Below are 22339 nucleotides of genomic sequence, written 5' to 3' on the forward strand. Positions count from 1 at the left end.
TAATGCTGGGGGACTATACTGGGCCTAATGTGGGGGGACTATACGGGGCCTAATGTAGGGGAGACTATACTGCCAACCTAATGTGGGGGGACTATACTGCCAACCTAATGTGGGGAGACTATACTGCCAACCTAATGTGGGGGAACTATACTGGACCTGATGTGGGGGAACTGCAACCTAATGTGGGGGAAAATAAGATATATGCAAGATAAGATATATGCAGTGTGCACAGGAATTTGTTCATATATATATATATATATATATATATATATATTTTTTTTTTTTTTTTTTAACTATAGTCCGGTCCTCCAAGGAGACAAGTGCAGTAAGTACTGAGTGACAGTGAGACAGATAAATAGATATAGTGCAGTGCGTTTTTTCCCTTTTTTTTTGCTCGTGAACCTCGGTAGCGGTGCCCCGCGAAAAAAAATTTTTTCCGAGGTGTGCCCCGACCCGAAAAAGGTTGGGAAACACTGCACTAACCTTACACACACGCTGTGAGTACACATCGTGTAAGCTGTGGGGACGAGATCCACTAAAGGCCGGCGCGATGACGTCACATCATCGCGCCGGCGCCTGGAGGACCCGTCCCCGCGGCCTGCATAGTGTAAGTAAGGGTATGCTCAGGGTCCAGGGGATTATGGAAACAGGATATGCGCCACTGTTAGGAGGAGGGGGGTCAGAGAAAAGGGAATATTTAATGAGGCCCCCTGTCCTATGCCCTTCACATATAATTCCCCCTATGCTGTGCCCCTCACATAATGCCCCCTGTGCTGTGCCACACATATAAATTATATGTGTGGGGCAAACAGCACAGGGGGCATTATATGTGTGGGGCACAACACAGGGGGGCATTATATGATATAATGCCCCCCTGTCCTGTGCCCCTCACATATAATGCCCCCTGTGCTGTGCCCCTAACATATAATGTCCCCTGTGCTGTGCCCCTCACATAATGCCCCCTGTACTGTGCCACACATATAAATTATATGTGTGGGGCACAGCACAGGGGGCATTATATGTGTGGGGCACAGCACAGGGGGGCATTATATGATATAATGCCCCCTGTTATGTGCCCCACACTTAGAATGCCCCCTGTGCTGTGCCCCTCACATATATTGCCCCCTGTGCTGTTCCCCTCACATATATTGCCCCCTGTGCTGTGCCCCTCACATATAATGCCCCCTGAGGGGACAGGACATGGGGCTTTATATGTGAAGGGCTCAGCACAGGGGGCATTATATGTGAGGGGCACATGATGGGGGCCTTATATGTGCGGGACGCATGATGGGGGCTTTATATATGAGGGGCGCATGATGGATGCATTATATGTGAGGGGCAAAGAATGGGGGCATTATATGTGAAGGGCACAGCACAGGGGGCATTAAATGTGTTGGGTACATGACAGGAGCATTATATGTGAGGGGCACAGCACAGAGGGCATTATTATGTGGGGGGAACAGGACGGGTCATATTATATGTAGGGGCACAAGATGGGGCATTATTACTATATGTGAAGGCACAGAGTGTTTTGCCTTTCAGAAGTATAGTGTATATTATGAGGAATTTCTGGGGTGGTACGTTTTTTAGGGGCCACAATACATTACGGTATTTTACTCAGAGGGTAGTTACAGCACAGCAAGTTATATTCAGAGAATGCACTGTGTGGTAGTATTCAATTTAGAGGGCACAGTGTGTGTTAGTATTATATTCAGTGGGTACAGTGTGTGATAGTATTATATTTAGAGGGTGCAGTGTGTGATAGTATTATATTCAGAGGGTGCAGTGCTTGGTAGTATTAAATTTAGAGGGCACAGTGTGTGGTAGTATTATATTCAGAGGGTACAGTGTATGGCGGTATTATATTCAGGGGGTACAGTGTGTTGTATATTCAGGGGGTACAGTATGTCAGAATTATATTCAGAGGGTGTGTGCCAGTATTATATTCAAAGAATACAGTGTTTGGCAGTATTATAATAATTATTATTTTCATATAGAGGATCAGAATGTGTTGACATAGTGAGGAGACGTCTGGGCATCAAGTTCTGCAGAGAGAAGATTTAGCTGGAACAAATCCTGGCGGTATGTACCAGCTGAATTAGATAAGGAATAAGGAAAAACTATAGAGAAGATGATATAGAGGATGGTATTAACAGCTCTGTTTCTATCTTTGCAGATGACACCAAGCTTTGTAGCACAGTACAGTCTATAGAGGATGTGCAAAAGTTACAAGATGACTTGGATAGACTAAGTGTCTGGGCATCCACTTGGCAAATGAGGTTAAATGTGGATAAATGTAAAGTTATGCATCTGGGTACTAATAACCTGCATGCATCGTATGTCTTAGGGGGGATTAAACTGTCAGAGTCACTGGTAGAGAAGGATCTGGGTGTACTTGTAGATCACAGACTACAGAATAGCATGCAATGTCAGGCTGCTGCTTCCAAAGCCGGCAGGATATTGTCATGTATCAAAAGAGGCATGGACTCAAGGGACAGGGACATAATACTCCCCCTTTATAAAGCATTGGTACGGCCTCACCTGGAATATGTTGTTCAGTTTTGGGCACCTGTCCATAAAAGGGACACTGCGGAGTTGGAAAGGGTGCAGAGACGCGCGACTAAACTAATATGGGGCATGGAACATCTTAGCTATGAGGAGCGATTAAAGGAGTTACAATTGTTTAGTCTTGAGAAGAGACGTTTAAGGGGGGATATGATAAACGTATATAAGTATATTAATGGCCCATACAAAAAATATGGAGAAAAACTGTTCCAGGTTAAACCCCCCCAAAGGACGAGGGGGCACTCCCTCCGTCTGGAGAAGAAAAAGTTTAGTCTCAAGGGGCGACACGCCTTCTTTACCGTGAGGACTGTGAATTTATGGAACGGTCTACCTCAGGAACTGGTCACAGCTGGGACAATTTACAGCTTTAAAACAGGATTAGATACATTCCTGGAAAAAAATAACATTAATGCTTATGAAGAAATATAAAATCTCATCCCTTCCCAATATCGCGCCACACCCCTACCCCTTAATTCCCTGGTTGAACTTGATGGACATATGTCTTTTTTCGACCGTACTAGCTATGTAACTATGTAACTATGTAAGACGTCACCTGTAATCACTGATATCATTGTGTATTCTCCTCACTATAGAGAAGACGTCACCCATAGTCACTGATATCATTGTGTATTCTCCTCACTATAGAGAAGACGTCACCTGTAATCACTGATCTCTATAGTGAGGAGAATACACAATGATATCAGTGACTACAGGTGACGTCTTCTCTATAGTGAGGAGAATACACAATGATATCAGTGACTACAGGTGACGTCTTCTCTATAGGGAGGAGAATACACAATGATATCAGTGACTACAGGTGACGTCTTCTCTATAGGGAGGAGAATACACAATGATATCAGTGACTACAGGTGACGTCTTCTCTATAGTGAGGAGAATACACAATGATATCAGTGATTACAGGTGTCGTCTTCTCTATAGTGAGGAGAATACACAATTATATCAGTGATTACAGGTGACGTCTTCTCTATAGTGAGGAGAATACACAATGATAAGACGTCACCTGTAGTCACTGATATCACTGTGTATTCTCCTCACTATAGAGCTTTAGCACTTTCCCATTCTGTGGCAATTGGTATATTTGATTATTATTCTGACATATGAGCACGGCCTAAGAGTCTTAAACAAGGTTAGGACTGTATGATACATTTAATAATATTGTAAGTTCCGTAATCTTATTTTTTGTCCGCCAACACAAAATACTCTAATAGTGCCCCTCCCGAGACTCGACTCTGGATCCGCCCCTGAACGGAGCAGCAGCACAACCAGAAAAAAGAAGTAGGTGGAGGCAGCCCTTTTAGCTCTGGTCGCAAGGCCCAAAGTCCAGACAATGAAACAAAGATGGCTGCAGCTTTCAAAAATAGTGAAAAACCATGAGGGTAGCTTTATTCCATGTTAAAATACAGGTGCAACGTTTCAGCTGCCTGTGCAGTCTTTTTCATGCTTGCACCTGTATTTTAATATGGAATAAAACTACCCACATGGTTTTTCACTATTTTTGAAAGCTGCAGCCATCTTTGTTTCTCTATATATCTGTCTATCAATCATCTCTCTCTCTCTCTCTCTCTCTCTCTCTCTCATAACTATCTATCTATCTCACATCTATCTATCTCTCTATCTATCTATCGAGCTATATGTCTCTATATTTATCTATCTATCTCATATCTATCTATCTATCCCATATCTATCTATCTATCTCATATATATCTATCTCATATCTATCTATCTATCGAGCTATATGCCTCTATATCTATCTATCTATCTATCTATCTATCTATCTATCTATATACCTCTATATCTATCTATCTATCTATATGCTTCTATATCTATCTGTGGTGTCCCGGTACCGGATTGCATCCGTTACCTTGTGGTGAGGTCCCCAAAGTCAGAGTCTCTAGGTAGGGAACCAAAGTATGAAATTACAGCTGGGATATCTACAAAGAAGTCCGGGCTGGCATCACTCTGCAGCTGCCTGGGCCCTGTCTTATTATATCCCCACTACCCTATGTTTCAAGGACAGGGACACTGTTTTACATCCCCCCCATCTCCCACCCGCCCGCACACTACCAGTTACTGTCGGTTTCACACAAAAGATGCTTTAGCTATCACAGTTGCAATTGACATTTTAGTTTATTTGGTACGTATAAAAGTGGACAACGCATTTCGGTGCTCACATTTGTCTTCCTCAGGTCCGAAATTTTCTGATGTCCAGCTCCAATTAATTCATGCTTCTATGGTACATCACAGTAGCATGTGTTTGCTGGGTCTGAATGCCCGAATTTGACTGTTTTTTGACCTAAGGAAGGCACAAGTGACCCCAACTGATCTAAACTTTTGAAGTTTTTTTAAATTGCGTGTTTTATACAATATTTTTTACAGAAGGGCTATTTGATAGTGTTATTGACTTTGTGTTAGGACAGATAAAAGAAACCTCAATGCTGAGATTTCTTGGACATCTTCTTATCACTGTCTGCAGGTTTAACCCTTTTATTTCCTCTTTAAACACACAATTTTCAGCTGCCTGGGGGAAATTAAAGGGTTAAACCTCCTGCCAAGTACAGCTAGCATTTATAAACACAAGGCAGTGATGAGGAGATGTTTGAAGAAAGGAGTGATAGACCAGGACCTACAAGAAATGCTTCTCCTCATATGTCCCCACCCCACACACAGAATGAAGCGCACGCACCAGCCTTAATGGAAGGAAACAGAGGCAATGCATGCTCTACCTGTTAGCCTAGACAAGCTGCCAGCCTCAATCTGCTCCTGTTGGGCTGGCTGTAAGCTCCTGCTGTTAAAACTGAGTGCCTGTGTTGGAATCAATACTTCTTTAGGAACAAACCAAATATAGGAAGAGGTGGCGCCAATCAGGAGGGGACAGGGAAGGTGTGGGGCAGTCACAGCACTGTGCAGCAATAGTGCAGGAATCAGCAATGTAGAAGCACAACAGAAATGTCACTAGGACATCTGGTCTGGGGGGGGACCTCCACCCCAGTGCGTGTGCTACTACGACCCATTTCCCTTTCATTCATATTCGAATTCAAAAATGAAAAGGTGAATCTTCTGTTATCACTGTGATTCTGACTTCCAGTTGATATAAGTTTTTTTTTTTTTTAGATCTATACAAAGTATGGCGTGGAATATTGTTAACTCTCTGAGATGCTTGTTCAATAATATGTTCAGGATAGTTTATTTCTCTTAATCGAGTTTTAAGTTCTTCTGCTTGTATGGAATATGTACTCTCACAACTATTTATTCTTTTTAATCTAAGAAATTGGCAATATGGCACACTTTTTTGACATAATGGGGATGAGAGCTAATGAATTCTAATAATGTATTGCGGGCTATGCGTTTTCTAAATCCTTTTGTATGGATCTGGTTGTCCATTATATTAATACATACGTCCAAAAATTCTAATGTTTTATTCCCAAATACATATGTGAATAGCATATTAACATTATTAAAGTTCAAAAAATGGACAAACTCTTCAAAGCACGTCCTACTGCCCTCCCATATGACATATCTCATAAAAAGTTTAATGTGACTACTAAATGTGTTGGCTTCAGAAAAAACAAAATTTCTCTCAAAAATAGATAGAAAGAGATTGGCATATGTGCAGGTGCCCATCGCCGTACCAGTCTCCTGCCTATACCAATCTCCCTCAAACTGAAATTCGTTATGTGAGGGGACGAAAGATAGGGATTTGCATATGAAGGATATAAAATCATCCAATCTGCCAGCCTCCACCAGGAGCTAGTTGATAGCCTGTACACCCGCATCCCTAGGGATGCGGGTGTACAGGCTCTCGACATCAATAGATGCGAGATGATAATCATCATTCCAAGTGAAGTCACTGAGCTGGTACGAAAGATCGGAGGTATCCCTCACATAGGTGGGCATGGATGTAAGCAATGGTTTGAGGAGCCACTCAAGAAATTGGGAGAGGTTCAGTCGTAGAGCCGATCCCCACCAAAATGGGCCGACCGGGGGCTCGACTCTGCGACTTGTGGATTTTAGAGAGAAGATACCTGTTACGCCGAGCGCTCCGGGTTCCTGCTCCTCCCCGGAGCGCACGCGGCGTTCCTCTCTCTGCAGCGCCCCGGTCAGACCCGCTGACCGGGAGCGCTGCACTGACATTGCCAGCGGGGATGCGATTCGCATAGCGGGACGCGCCCGCTCGCGAATCGCATCCCAAGTCACTTACCTGTCCCGGCCCCCGGCTGTCATGTCCTGGCGCGCGCGGCTCCGCTCCTTAGGGCGCGCGCGCGCGCCAGCTCTCTAAGATTTAAAGGGCCAGTGCACCAATGATTGGTGCCTGGCCCAATTAGCCTAATTAGCTTCCACCTGCTCCCTGGCTATATTACCTCACTTCCCCTGCACTTCCTTGCCGGATCTTCTTCCCTTGTGCCAGTGAAAGCGTTTAGTATTGTCCAAAGCCTGTGTTTCCAGATCTTCTGCTATCCACATTGACTACGAACCTTGCCGCCTGCCCCGACCTTCTGCTACGTCTGACCTTGCCTCTGCCTAGTCCTTCTGTCCCACGCCTTCTCAGCAGTCAGCGAGGTTGAGCCGTTGCCGGTGGATACGACCTGGTTGCTACCGCCGCAGCAAGACCATCCTGCTTTGCGGCGGGCTCTGGTGAATACCAGTAGCATCTTAGATCCGGTCCACCGACACGGTCCACGCCAATCCCTTGCTGACACAGAGGATCCACATCCAGATAGCCGAATCGTGACAGTAGATCCGGCCATGGATCCCGCTGAGGTGCCGCTGCCAAGTCTCGCTGACCTACCCACGGTGGTCGCTCAGCAATCGCAGCAAATTGCCCAACAAGGACAGAAGCTGTCGCAGTTGACCGCCACGTTACAGCAACTTCTGCCACTGCTACAGCAGCAACCATCTCCTCCGCCAGCTCCTGCACCTCCTCCGCAGCGACTGGCCGCTCCTAGCCTCCGCTTGTCCCTGCCGGACATTGATGGGGACTCTAGAATCTGCCGTGGATTTTTGTCTCAATGTTCCCTGCATATGGAGATGTTGTCGGACCAATTTCCTACAGAACGGTCTAAGGTGGCGTTCGTAGTGAGTCTTCTGTCTGGAAAGGCCTTGTCTTGGGCCACACCGCTCTGGGACTGCAATGATCCTGCCACAGCCACTGTCCAGTCCTTCTTCACTGAAGTCCGGAGTGTCTTCGAGGAACCAGCCCGAGCTTCTTCTGCCGAGACTGCCCTGCTGAACCTTGTCCAGGGTAACCGAGTACGCCATCCAATTTCGTACTCTCGCTTCCGAATTATCTTGGAATAACGAGGCTCTCTGCGCGACCTTTAAAAAAGGCCTATCCAGTAACATCAAGGATGTGCTGGCCGCACGAGAGATTCCTGCCAACCTGCAAGAACTTATCCATTTGGCCACCCGCATTGACATGTGTTTTTCTGAGAGACACCAGGAGCTCCGCCAGGAAAAAGACCTTGATCTCTGGGCACCTCTCTCACAGTATTCTTTGCAATCTACGCCTGTGCCTCCCGCCGAGGAGGCTATGCAAGTGGATCGGTCTCGCCTGACCCATGAAGAGAGGACTCGCCGTAGGGAAAAAAATCTATGTCTGTACTGCGCTAGTACTGAACATTTCTTGGTGGATTGCCCTATTCGTCCTCCATGTCTAGGAAATGCACGCACGCACCCAGCTCACGTGGGTGTGGCGTCCCTTGGTACGAAGTCTGCTTCTCCACGTCTCACTGTGCCCGTGCGGATTTCTCTTTCTGCCAACTCCTCCCTCTCAGCCGTGGCCTGCTTGGACTCTGGTGTTTCTGGAAATTTTATTCTGTACTCTTTGGTAAATAAGTTCTGCATCCCGGTGACTCGTCTCGTCAAGCCGCTTTACATTTCTTCGGTCAATGGAGTGAAGTTGGACTGTACTGTGCGTTACTGCACAGAACCCCTCTTAATGTGCATTGGACCCCATCACGAAAAGATCGAATTGTTCGTCCTTCCCAACTGTACCTCTGAAGTCCTCCTCGGTCTGCCATGGCTCCAGCATCATTCTCCCACCCTTGACTGGACCAGCGGGGAGATCAAGAATTGGGGTTCTGCTTGCCGTAAGAAATGCCTCACCTCTGCTCCCAGTCCCGTCTGTCGGGCCTCAGTGTCTCCTCCTGTGCCTGGTCTCCCCAAGGCATATCAGGACTGTGCCATGCCTCCTCATAGCCCCCGTCCTGGTGACACCCTGCCCCGTGCCAAGCTTCACGCTCTGCCCTCCCTCCCCATTCCCACTCCTGCTGTACTGCCTGCCTTTGAGGAAACCCTACAATCGCTCCCAGAGTCCTCGTCCCATGTGAAGCAATTGCCGGACAAAAAAAGGGGGAGACCTAAGGGGGGGGGTAATGTTACGCCGAGCGCTCCGGGTCCCTGCTCCTCCCCGGAGCGCACGCGGCGTTCCTCTCTCTGCAGCGCCCCGGTCAGACCCGCTGATCGGGAGCGCTGCACTGACATTGCCAGCGGGGATGCGATTCGCATAGCGGGACGCGCCCGCTCGCAAATCGCATCCCAAGTCACTTACCTGTCCCGGCCCCCGGCTGTCATGTCCCGGCGCGCGTGGCTCCGCTCCTTAGGGCGCGCGCGCGCCAGCTCTCTAAGATTTAAAAGGCCAGTGCACCAATGATTGGTGCCTGGCCCAATTAGCCTAATTAGCTTCCACCTGCTCCCTGGCTATATTACCTCACTTCCCCTGCACTTCCTTGCCGGATCTTCTTCCCTTGTGCCAGTGAAAGCGTTTAGTATTGTCCAAAGCCTGTGTTTCCAGATCTTCTGCTATCCACATTGACTACGAACCTTGCCGCCTGCCCCGACCTTCTGCTACGTCTGACCTTGCCTCTGCCTAGTCCTTCTGTCCCACGCCTTCTCAGCAATCAGCGAGGTTGAGCCATTGCCGGTGGATACGACCTGGTTGCTACCGCCGCAGCAAGACCATCCCGCTTTGCGGCGGGCTCTGGTGAATACCAGTAGCATCTTAGAACCGGTCCACCGACACGGTCCACGCCAATCCCTCGCTGACACAGAGGATCCACATCCAGCTAGCCGAATCGTGACAATACCATTTAGGGTATTTTGGATATTCAGTAATTAGTCTTTCAGCAGTTTTTTTTTTTGAGAGTATGCCTTTATCTGTATGGGATCTGAGAAGGGAACTAAGTTTTTTAACAGTGTTATGTGTAGGATAACTTGATAAACGGGTAGATACCTGTTTATTCTCTAGTTGTCTAGCTGCTTCAAAATTTTACTAAATTTACATGTAACACTACTATGCTGCCGCCCTTTTCAGCCCTACGTATTTTTAGATCTTTATGTGTATTTAACCATTTAAGTGCTTTTTCTTCTTTTGGGGAGAGGTTGCTCCTAGTAACGGGTATATTAGGGATTTTACCTGCCTGCAAACCGCTTCCCTAAACAGGTATAACAAGCTGCCTGGTGCCACGGGAGGCGAGAACCTAGACTACTTCATGCCTGTAAAAGGAGTCTCAACCCTCTTTTCGAATAAAGTCTTATCAGGTAAGTCTTGAAAAGAGGTAGCTAGTTCATTTTCTTCTGCTGAAAAAGTGCTTACGGTACTGAATCCTAGTGATCCAATGACAACTGGAGTTTCTCCTTTTTGTTCATTCAGTGTTTTATTATCTGTTTTTTTAGAAAAATATTTTGTAGATTCATCTTATGGATAGATTCATACAGGTCTATTTCAAATTAAGTGTAATCAAATGGATCGCAAAGTCCGTAATTAAGTCCTTTTGAAAGTAATGTAATCTTCCGATAAATCCACTTTTGTTAAATTGATGACCTTATTTAATTTTACTCCTGTCTCCAAGTGACTTCTTTTCGTTTCATCATTCTGTTCCTCCATATTCCTCCTGCGTTTCTTCCTGCCTTGTCTAATGTATTTCCTAAAGGGGGTTGACCTGAGAGTTGTAGTTGATTCATTGACTTTCTTGTGTTATCATCTGAGCAGCTAGTTTCAGATTCTGTAGTCCAGAATTCAGATGGAGTGCGTTTTTGGGTGCGTCTTATATGTGCTCTTCTATTTCTTCTGTTAGTGCATTTAATATTCCAAGAGAATACCATATCATTATCATAAACTTGTTTATCACGCATAAACTTGTTGCGTTTGATATCTTTTATTTCTACTTGCATGACTGTCATTTTTTTCTCCAGTTTTTTCTAAAACATGTTTGCATTATTTTCCGATACTCTGGTTTTATATTCTTGTTTCGCTTTGCATTGATCTGACGTAATGTTCACATATTAACTTCGGTTTTTATCGAGAACAATATTTAGTAACTTCATTCCATGTTCATTATGGGCCTGATCCCAGGCTTCCATTTATGCGTTATCTTCACTAAATTGTGATGGGGTTTTATATATCCTCAGTCCACGAGGGATGCGATTGCTCTCTACATAAGATTGCAATGATTTTTTTTTTTTAAACTTAGGTCCCTTCTCAGATCCCATACAGATAAAGGCACACTCTCTAAAAAAAAAAAACTTCTGAACGACTAATTACTGAGTATCCAAAATACCCTAAATGGTATTTTCTCCCTAAAATCCACAAGTCACAGAGTCAACCCATTGTGGTGGGGATTGGCTCTGCGACTGAACCTCTCTCCCAATATCTTGAGTGGCTCCTCAAACCATTGCTTACATCCATGCCCACCTATGTGAGGGATAAGTCCGATCTTTTTAACCAGCTCAGTGACTTCACTTGGAATGATGATTATCATCTCGCATCTATTGATGTCGAGAGCCTGTACACCCGTATCCCTAGGGATGCGCGTGTACAGGCTATCCATGAGCTCCTGGTGGAGGCTGGCAAATCGGACGATTTTATATCCTTCATATGCGAATCCCTATCTTTCGTCCTCTCACATAACGAATTTCAGTTTGAGGGAGATTGGTATAAGGCAGGAGACCCATACAGCGATGGACCCATCCTGCACATATGCCAATCTCTTTCTATCTTTGAGAGAAATTTAGTTTTTTCTGAAGCCAACCCGTATAATAGTAACATTAAACTTTTTATGAGATATGTGGACGACATGCTCGTCGTATGGGAGGGCAGTTGGGAGTGCTTTGAAGAGTTCGTCCATTTTTTGAACTTTAATAATGTTAATATGCTATTCACATATGTATTTGGTGATTAAACATTAGAATTTTTGGACGTATGTATTAATATAATGGACAACGAGATCCATACAAAAGGATTTAGAAAAAGCATAGCCCGCAATACATTATTAGAATTCAATAGCTCTCATCCCCATCATGTCAAAAAAAGTGTGCCATATTGCCAATTTCTTAGATTAAAAAGAATAAATAGTAGCAAGAGTACATATTCCATACAAGCAGAAGAACATAAAACTCGATTAAGAAAAATAAACTATCCTGAACATATTATTGAACAAGCATCTCAGAGAGATAACAATATTCCACGCCATATGTTGTATAGATCTAAAACAAACTTATATCGCTGTATATCAACTGGAAGTCAGAATCACAGTGATAACAGAAGATTCACCTTTTTATTTTTGAATTTGAATATGAATTCCATAATAGTCTCTGTAATTCGAAAACATTGGCATATGATTGAATCTGACCCCGACTTGCATGAGACTGCTATTAATAAATCCCTTTTAACACACCATAAAAGTTTTACCATTGGTGATGCTATTTCAAAACAAAATAGAAATATTTCAAGAAAGACATGGCTTGATAGATCAACCCCCAAGGGTAATTTTCCATGCAGACACTATGGGTTCTGTTCACATAATCTAAATAACCGCATAGTAAAATTAGGAGGACATACACACTCTGTTAATCAAATGATCACTTGTCAATCAACATACGTAGTGTATGCCTTATTATGTCCTTGTGGATATTATTATATAGGAAGGACGTTTAGAAAACTTTTTACCAGAGTTCTAGAACAGTTTTACTCAGTTCGATCAGGACATGATGCTCTACGTCTTATCACCCACATACAAGAAAAACACAACAGCGATTGCACTAACATAAAATTGCCGAACTCCAAGTGGTTAACCCTCCTCGGAACGGAGGTGACAGAAATCTTTTACAGTGTGAAGCAAAATGGATGACAAAACTTCAAGCACTAGGACCACTTGATAGAAATGACTATAATTCATTTCTAGAATGTTTTTATATAACTTTGTTTAATATGTCTTACTAACCTTTTTGAACACTAAGGTGAAACCATGCTGATTGCAGCACCTGTAGTGGTATGCTGATATTCTCCACCTCCATGCTCATTCAGTGAGCGTTGACCAGACAAAGTGCACTTGTTTGCACTAAACGGAGACCATCCCATGGAGGCGCCCCGAGTCTGAACCCCCTGTACCTGCCGCATATATTTGAATAAAGAATCCGGAGCTGAAGTGGTGAGTGCGATCTCCTGTATTCTATATCTTCAAACTTCGTTTTTTATATATGTAAATATATATATATATATATATATATATATATATATATATATATAGAGGTCTGTAATATTTTCTTTCTCTATTTGCATATCTTGGCACGAAGGGTACGTGCAACACGAGCACCTTGATATATATATATATATATGTATTAGTGTGAGCCCCCTAATTTTTGTTTTAAATTACAAATCTGTTTAACTTTCTGGCATCAGTTGATTTAAATAAAATGAAAAAGTTTTCCACAGGAGTACCCCTTTAAGTTTAACCTCTTAAGGATGCAGGACATACGCCCTGTACGCCCTGTGCCCAGTCCCAGGCTATAATGCAGGGTCACGCCATGACCCCACGTCATAACGGTTCGGTCCCGGCGGCTAATGAAAGCCGGGACCCTGGGCTAATAGTGCGCGGCACAGATCATTGTATTTAGATGCGGCGTTCAAATTTGATTATCACGTCTAAAGTAACAAAAATGCACTCCCGACAGCTCAGTCGGGCTGATTGGGACCATCACGGTGAAATTGCGATGTCCCGATCAGCTAGACTGAGGGCGGAGGGGCCGTTACCTGCCTCCGGGGTGTCCGATCGGCGATTGATTGCTCCAAGCCTAAAATCCAGGCTTGAGCAATTGACTGCCAATAACACTGATCATTGCTGTGTTAATGCATGGCAGTGATCTGTGTAGAAGATCAGTGTGTTCAGTGCTATAGCCACTAGAGGGGGCTATAACATTGCAAAAAAAAAGTGTGAAAAAAGTTATTAAAGATCATTTAACTCCTTCCCTAATAAAAGTAAGAATCACCCCCTTTTTCCGATTAAAAAAAGTGTAAATAAAAATAAACATATGTGGTATCACCGCATGCAGAAATGTCCGAACTATAAAAATACATCCTTAATTAAACCGCATGGTCAATGGCGTTCATGCAAAAGTGTGTTTTGTCACTTTTTATTTCATGAAAAAATTATTAAAAAGCGATCAAAAAGTCCGATCAATACAAAAATGGTATCGCTAAAAACTTCAGATCACAGTGCAAAAAATTTGCCCTCATACCGCCCCAAACGCAGAATGACAATGTTAAATGTATTAATTTTATTGCATGTAGTTATGATTTTTTCCAGAAGTAAGACAAAACCAAACCTATATAAGTAGGATATCGACCTACAGAGTAAAGATAAGGTGTAATTTTTACCGAAAAATGCACTGTATAGAAACGGAAGCCCCAAAAAATAACAAAATGGCATTTTTTCTTCAATTTTGTCGCACAATGAATTTTTAAAGAATGAATCCAGCTCACCCCTCTTATGTCTGCCGGCTGCGGCACGGACTCAGCCTGGACACTACTGATGTGAATCCAAGAGAACAAGAAACGATGTCCAGCGCAGCCAAATGCTCAGATGCTTAGTGCTTTATTACAGACACAGCAACATACAGGGAGTTAGCAGTGACGCGTTTTCGATCGGCTAGGCGATCCTAATCATACTGATTAAGATCGCCTAGCTGATCGAAACGCGTCACTGCTATCTCCCTGTATGTCACTGTGTCTGAAATAAAGCACTAAGCATCTGAGCATTTGGCTGCGCTGGACATGGTTTCTTGTTCTACAATGATTTTTTTCCCGCTTGCCGTGGATTTTTTTGTAAAATGACTAATGTAACTGCAAAGTAGAATTGGTGGCACAAAACGTAAGCCATTATATGGAATTTTCGGTGCAAAATTTAAAGGGTTATGCTTTTTAACATTTAAGGAGAAAAACCAAAAGTGCAAAAATGGAAAAACCCTGAGTCCTTAAGAGGTTAATGCTGTGCCACTGTTGTCAGTGGGCCAGGTGCAGGGGCACCATATGCACCTATTGTTAAAGCTGCTGGAAGTGATTATACAGGGTGTGTGTTTTAGGCATACATGTTCAAATCAAACTAAAAGAACCCCATAGACTTCTCGCCATGGGCCCTCCTTTCACATATAGACTATTGTTTGTGGCCCTGTGATAGTTACAGGGACAAGTATAAAAGGACTAGTATGCTATTAGGGTAGTAGTCCCTGATATTTCATGGCAAAAAGACTTCTGTAGCCCGAGTTTTAGAAAATGACTGCAAACTTTACTTTACTCCTGAACACTGGAGCTGGCGTTGGTAGCTCGTGACGTCATAGCCCCACCCCCTCATGATGTCACACCCCACCCCCTCAATGCAAGTCTATGGGAGGGGGCGTGACAGCCATCTCAGGTTCAGGATTATATTAGCAATCTGATATGCCATCGTTTCCTTTATAAAGTCATATAAATGTATGACCTCACCAATACCCCATGGTAATTTTATTTGATTAATTCGGTTGATCTTTGCTTTTGTTTTATTGTTCAGATCATGTATATTTATATAATCTGTACATAAACCAGCTCACCCACAATTATATATATACCATATTTTATTTTATGTCAATATTATATTATTATATGTGTACCTATTTGTGTTTGTCTCTGAGCGCTTTTTTTTTTTTTACCAGAATCATACATATGAGAAACCCTCAATATTTTATGTGCATATATAAATATATAAAAATATTCGTTGTACTGTGCTGCTCGTTTCTTGCAAACTGCGCAGTGCTTTTTTACTCCAATAACCCGTTACCCATGCAGCGGAACTTGCTAGGAAAATGGTGGCCTACTTCTAATAGGTGTGTCTGACTCTTTCTACACTAAAGGCTCACTGTAAAAACTCCTCATTTGGGTTCCCTTTAACCCTTTAAGGACATGGCCCATGTTGACCTTATGGACACAGCCAATATTAATTTTTGAGTTTCCGTTGTTTCCTTCTTTCTTTTTAAAATCCATAACGCTTTTATGTTTCCACCTACAGCTTTTTTTTTTTGCGGAACCAAAAAAATTATTATTTGCTGGGGAAATGTATAAGAATGCTGCAATTTTGCAAATGTTGGGTGTTCGGTTTTAACACATTGTACTTTATGGTAAAAATTACACATTGGCCCTCATTTACTAAAGTCCAACCGACTCTTTTTCTCGGTTATTGCACCTAAATTTTTGTCACAACATCTGTGCGACCATTTATCCACCCAAATTTTAGTCGCACAACCGACACTTTAGAAAACACTCGGAGTGTTTTTTTTTCACTCTGAAATGGGCGTGTTTTATGCAAATATGGGCATTTTACCGACAAAAAACTAAAAATACTCAGAGTACTTCCAAAATCACTCGGGAAACAGTGTGAATTTGCCTCACACAATAACCGACAGCCAAGAGGCCGAGTGAAATTCCAAAAATGGAGTGATTTCTAACAAGGGATTGTTGAGCTTCATAAATTGCGGGTAAATATAGTAATCTCCTCAATCCACTCTTTGGAAAATAGAATCGATGATTTAGAGCATTTTGCTACGTTAAGTCTAAGATGGCTTATATTTGCACAAAAAAACAGCTCTTGCGGCAAAACTTTTGGTGTAAAGGAAAAGTACGCAGTTAATAAATCCATGTGTACTATAGATGTCACTCCAAGGTACCCTGATTCAGCCACATCTGGAGGACATGCTCTACCAAACATGCGCATAAAAAATGCGCAAAAAAAGGGCTTGCGCAAAATTTTGCGCAAAAAAATACACACAAAACAGGGGTAAAATCTTTGATACATGTCCCCCATTATCTTTATTCTGGAGTTTGTTCCATAGTGGTTTCCATTTTTTCTCCTTACTTTTTAAGACATAACTTTTATTTTTCCATCCACAGTGCCATATTGGCACTTGTTAGTAGTGTTGAGCGGCATAGGCCATATTCGAATTCGCGAATATTTGGACGAATATTCGTCATATATTCGGTAAATTCGCATATTCGTAATAATCTCGTTTTAATTTCGCATATGCGTAAAAACGAAAAAAAAAAAAAAACGAATATTCGTAATTACAAATATATAGTGCTATATTCGCGAATATTCGCGAATTCGCGAATATGCGATATTCGCGAATAAAATTCGCATTGCTAATATTCGCGAGCAACACTACTTGTTAGTTGCAGGACGAATTGTACTTCGCAATGACCCCTTTCATTTTACCACAAAATGTACGGCAAGTAAAAGAAATTATTGCGGGAAATTAAAAAACTCAGTTTTACAAACTTTTTTATTATCCTGCTATCTTACAAGTAAGCGTCCTAGACACATATACACGCAAATTTGAAAGAAGTAATAAAAAAAATACATATATCATTTCAGGTTAACATCACCCTGGTCAAACTCGATTGTGATACATTTGTAGAAGTGTAATATTAAGAAAAATAATGCTGATTCTTTAAGAAAGGGGGAATATTAGTAGTTTTTATATACTTTAGTATACTGCTTTGTCTAGCAATGCTTGATATATGTTCCTGGATAAAGGTATCAGTTGGGAACAATGCCATATCAGGAAGGTTGTATGTAAGAGCATATGGCCAAATTCATGCTACAAAACAATTGCTACCGATCTGTCATGCACAAAATGTATTTTTGTTTTCTTATAATGAGCTGAAATCTGAGGTTTGAGTCTTGAGATACCCATCCACTCCTTTAGTTAGAAAGCCTATTATACCATGCATATAATATGAATTATGTTATGGTATGATCTGAGCTCTTTGCTCCCATAAGTTGGCACTGTCAGATTCAAATACTGACAAAATCTTTCTAATATACTTTTATTTCCTTCTTATATAAATGGCTTATAAAAAAGACTACAACACTAGGGGGTGCTACTACCATCTAAAATATAATCCTGTCCCTCTGCAGCCTTATCTTATTCCAAGCTGAAGCATAGGCAGGGAAAAATTGGGAGATTTATTAAAACCTGTCCAGAGGAAGAGTGCTGAGTTTCCCATAGCAACCAATCAGATTGCTTCTTTCATTTTTGAAAAGGCCTCTGAAAAATGAAAGCAGCAATCTGATTGGTTGCTATGGGCAACTCCGCAACTTTTCCTCTGGACAGGTTTTGATAATTATCCACCACAGTCCTCTGTGCTCGCTCCTGTCCTGTCAGGCTGCAGCATGAAAACCAAGAGGAGGGGGCTACAGAGCAGCCTGCAGTAATTGGATGAAGAGACCCATCACAGAACACCAGTCTCAGGGAGGAAGATGAGTTATGCTGACTGAGGACACACCCCTTCAAAGCACAGTATAACAAACCAAGTGAGCAACAGACAGAAGGCATTTGTGAGAGAAATATAGGTGCTCAACACATAAAAATGACATGTGCATGATCAGGATGAGGTGTAACATATAACTTTTTGTGTGATATGACAGGTGCGGTTTAAAATGTCTGTTATGTTTATGTTTTGAAAAACCCAATAAAAAGATTGTAAAACAAAACATTGATTGCTATGGGCAACTGGTCAACTATTCCTCTGCACAGGTTTCGATAAATCTTCGAAATTGTCTTTTAAAATTGTTACCATCAGTTATATTAGTATTGTGATATGTAAAGAGTATTAATAATAATGGTACAATATAAATACAGAAATCCAGGGTTAACTGTGTGGTGATTCAAAGGTCAGTGACCATCTTTGGCCTTTGCACACTTTCCAAAGTTGGCACAATGACAGGGAAGTGCACTGATGGTGGTAGTAGTCTCTGTCTCCTGGTGCACACACGGTGTAGCATGTCTGATAAATGGAAGCTAGGATGATCATGATGTTAGTTGTGCAATAATGTGACCAGACATTGGTTAACAGAATAGCGGAACACTTTTTTACTGCTGAAACTTTGAGAGGAAGTCTTCACAATTTGTAATTAGAGTCTTTTGTATGCAGTAATGCAAGAGCACATGTAAGGCGGTATTTGCGAGGTGTGTGGGGGGGGGGGGTTAAACTAGTAACTCACTTCTCCAGCCTAGTGCAGATGTAATCGATGATCCTGAATTACCTCACTAAAGGGATCTTTACTGGTTGGTTTCCAGTGGGGTTTAATATGTTGCAATAAGATACTCACAAAACGTGACATAGTAGACATAGTAGACCTGGCCTGAGGCCCATGCCGGCTCCAGGAGTGCAATGAGGTACTTGTAGACCACCTTCTCAATGCCTCTGATGACACTTCTTTCATGCAGAGAATTCTCTTAAGATTGATTAATATCCCTAGAAAGGACCTGGGATTTCATCAGGACAAATCTTTGCTGGATTCCAGGCAAAACCTTTTTTTTTTATATATATCAACTGGCTCCGAAAAACAGATTTGTAAATTACTTCTATTAAAAAATCTTAATCCTTCCAATAGTTATTAGCTTCTGAAGTTTTCTGTCTAACTGCTCAATGATGATGTCACATCCCGGGAGCTGTGCATTATGGGAGAATATCCCCATAGGAACTGCACAGCTCCCGGGACGTGAGTCATCAAAGACAGAAAACAACAACTCAACTTCAGAAGCTAAAAACTATTGGAAGGATTAAGATTTTTTAATAGAAGTAATTTACAAATCTGTTTAACTTTCCGGAGCAAGTTGATATATAAAAAAAAGTTTTGGCCTGGAATACCCCTTTAAGGCCCCAGTTAATAGTGGAAAAGAAACAGCACACCTTACTCCTTCTAATACTCTCTCCAACTACTACAAGTGTGTTGAAGTAGTTTCCCTAGACCAGCCTACCTCTTAGCTATAAGGCAGGAATTTGGTTTAGACCAGTTTAGGCAAAAATACATAGAAAATCACAGTACAGAGGAAAAGCAAAGATACACGGTAAGGACAGTGCAGCAGTGGTGAACATAAATAATCATTTTTAAAAAGTAGCTTTCCTGCTGCTACCCACCACTGCTGTTACATTGCTCCATTCTGATGCAAAGTGCTTGCTGTTTTGAAGTCAGCACATGAACTTGCCCTCTGAACCAAGCAGTGACTGAAGTGCGACACCATTGCAGCCGCTGATCAGCTAAGTAGGCAAGCGCATATGCTGATCCTAGAGAAAGTACCTCAGATCGAGACAGAGCTCCATGAGGCACAGAGAAAGTAAATATAGGGTGTTTAGTTTTTTTTCACTGCTTTATTTTTTTCCATTTCACTGGAATAGCCAGTTAATAATGATGTTTGAATAAAACTGGTACTGCTGATATTCAGCCATCACAGGCATAAAAAATAATAAAAGGGAACAGATAGGACAACACGTTTTGAGAAAGAACTGTCTTTTTTCATCAGGTCAAATTGATCAAACTGATGAAGAGAAGAGTTCTTCCTCAAAATGTGTTGTCCTATCTGTTCCCAATAAATCTTTTATTACTTTATATGCCTGTGACCGCTGTTTGAATTTAGTACTCCCGGTCATTGCCTGTTACTATCCTTTGTTTATCCCTCTGCGTCCCATACTTGGTCTTAGAATATTATCTATCCATCCAGGAATTCATCTACTTCAATTTTTTATTTAGATCTCTTGCCTTTCTGAATATATTTTAGACATGTTCTGTTATATTATTGAATAAAAACAGTATTAGGATTCCGACCTTAAAGGAGTAGTTCGGCGCGCACTTTTCTCACTTTATCCCATCCGGGCTGCAAAATAAAAGAAAACAAACTTTCTCTTACCTGTCAACGAGCCCCTGGAGCTCCGGTACACTCCGGTACAGGTGTTCGGTCCCCGGGCTGTATTCTTCTTACTTCCTGTTAGCCCGGCACGTCACACGGAGCTTCAGCCTATCACCGGCCGCAGCGATGTCCCGCCTCAGGTGGTGATAGGCTGAAGCTCCGTGTGACGTGCCGGGCTAACAGGAAGTAAGAAGAATACAGCCCGGGGACCGAACACCTGTACCGGAGCATCGGGGGCTCGTTGGCAGGTAAGAGAAAGTTTGTTTTCTTTTATTTTGCAGCCCGGACGGGATAAAGTGAGAAAAGTGCGCACCGGACTACTCCTTTAAGGTATAGGGTGAACTGGGAATGTAAGTAAGACTGGAGATGTAGCTGGTTGTACTAAATGAATTATGCTTTATTTAGATAAAATATTACTGCCTATTATCTGAGCAGGGCCCTTGCTGCAGATATAGTACATACACTATATAATTAAATGTGGTAAAAAACAAATATGGTAACATATAGTTGCAGAAAATTATGATCTGGTAAATACACAGATAATGCGTAGTTTTGTGCCAATTTAAATGTCCAGTGTTATGCCCCCTTCCCATAGACTTTCGTTGAGGGGGCGAGCGTGACGTCACGAGGGGCGGCCCTGAACATGGAAGCCCGCACACAGTGTTCGGAACAATAAACTTCCGGACACTGGGGAGCGTAGCTCCGGAAGCAGGTCAGCTGAGTACCCCTTTAAATCCGTAAGTTGGAATACACAGTGTGAATCAAGTTGTGAGTGTAGCAGGTATGGCACAGGTATTCACCTGGCCTAATTCAAGGATATTATCTGCAAGTTAAATGAATACTGTGATGTGAAGATGATATCGCTATGACTTGCCGTCTTCATGGAAGGTTGTGGTGAGATGCTGACTCCCTAATCTGTTGGATGGCATGGACGTGCGTCCGGCTCAGTGGGTGAGAAGATTCCGGCAGTAGGGGTGATGTACCCTCCTTAGCAGTGGCTTCCTCGTCCTCGTCTAAAGATTTGTATTTTGGGTGTGTATCACACCACAGTGGTCTCCAAACAGGGGGATTGTAGCACTTGGGAAAGTCAAAGTAAAAAAAATGTGGTTGTTTTTTGCGCTTTGCAGACAATGTAAATAGATGGTGGTATACTGGCAAACTAGTGGCAATAGAGATACAGGCGAGGCCAGATGCATTTAGGGGGTCCACCTTTATCAATGACTAGCTGAGTATCCGGCAGTGCCCGGTGTTTCCTACCTTATCCTTTTGGGGGAGGAAAAGCAACAAAGGAGGAAGCTTTGGTCCTTATATCCCATCCCTAAATCCTGGCCCCATATCCCCTCCTCATATCCCGACCCCAAATCTCCTCATCACATTCCGACCTCATATCCTGTCCTCATATTCTGTTCTTATATCTCCACCCCATATCCCGTTCCTATATTCTGTCCTCATATCCCATCCTCATGTCCCGTCCTCATATCCCGTCCCTATGTGCTGACCTCATATCCCGACGTCATATGCCAACCCTATATCCCGTCCCCATATCCCGACCCCATATCCCGTCCTCATATCCCGACCCTATATCCTGACTCCATATCCCGACCCCATATCCCGTCCTCATATCCCGACCCTATATCCTGACTCCATGTCCCGACCCCATATTCCGTCCTCATATGCTGACCTCATATCCCGTCCTCATATCCCAACCTCATATCCCAACCTCATATCCCGACCTCATGTCCTGTCCTCATATCCCGTCCCC

This window comes from Hyla sarda, chromosome 13 (genome assembly GCF_029499605.1).
Source record: "Hyla sarda isolate aHylSar1 chromosome 13, aHylSar1.hap1, whole genome shotgun sequence".
NCBI classification, from domain to species: domain Eukaryota; kingdom Metazoa; phylum Chordata; class Amphibia; order Anura; family Hylidae; genus Hyla; species Hyla sarda.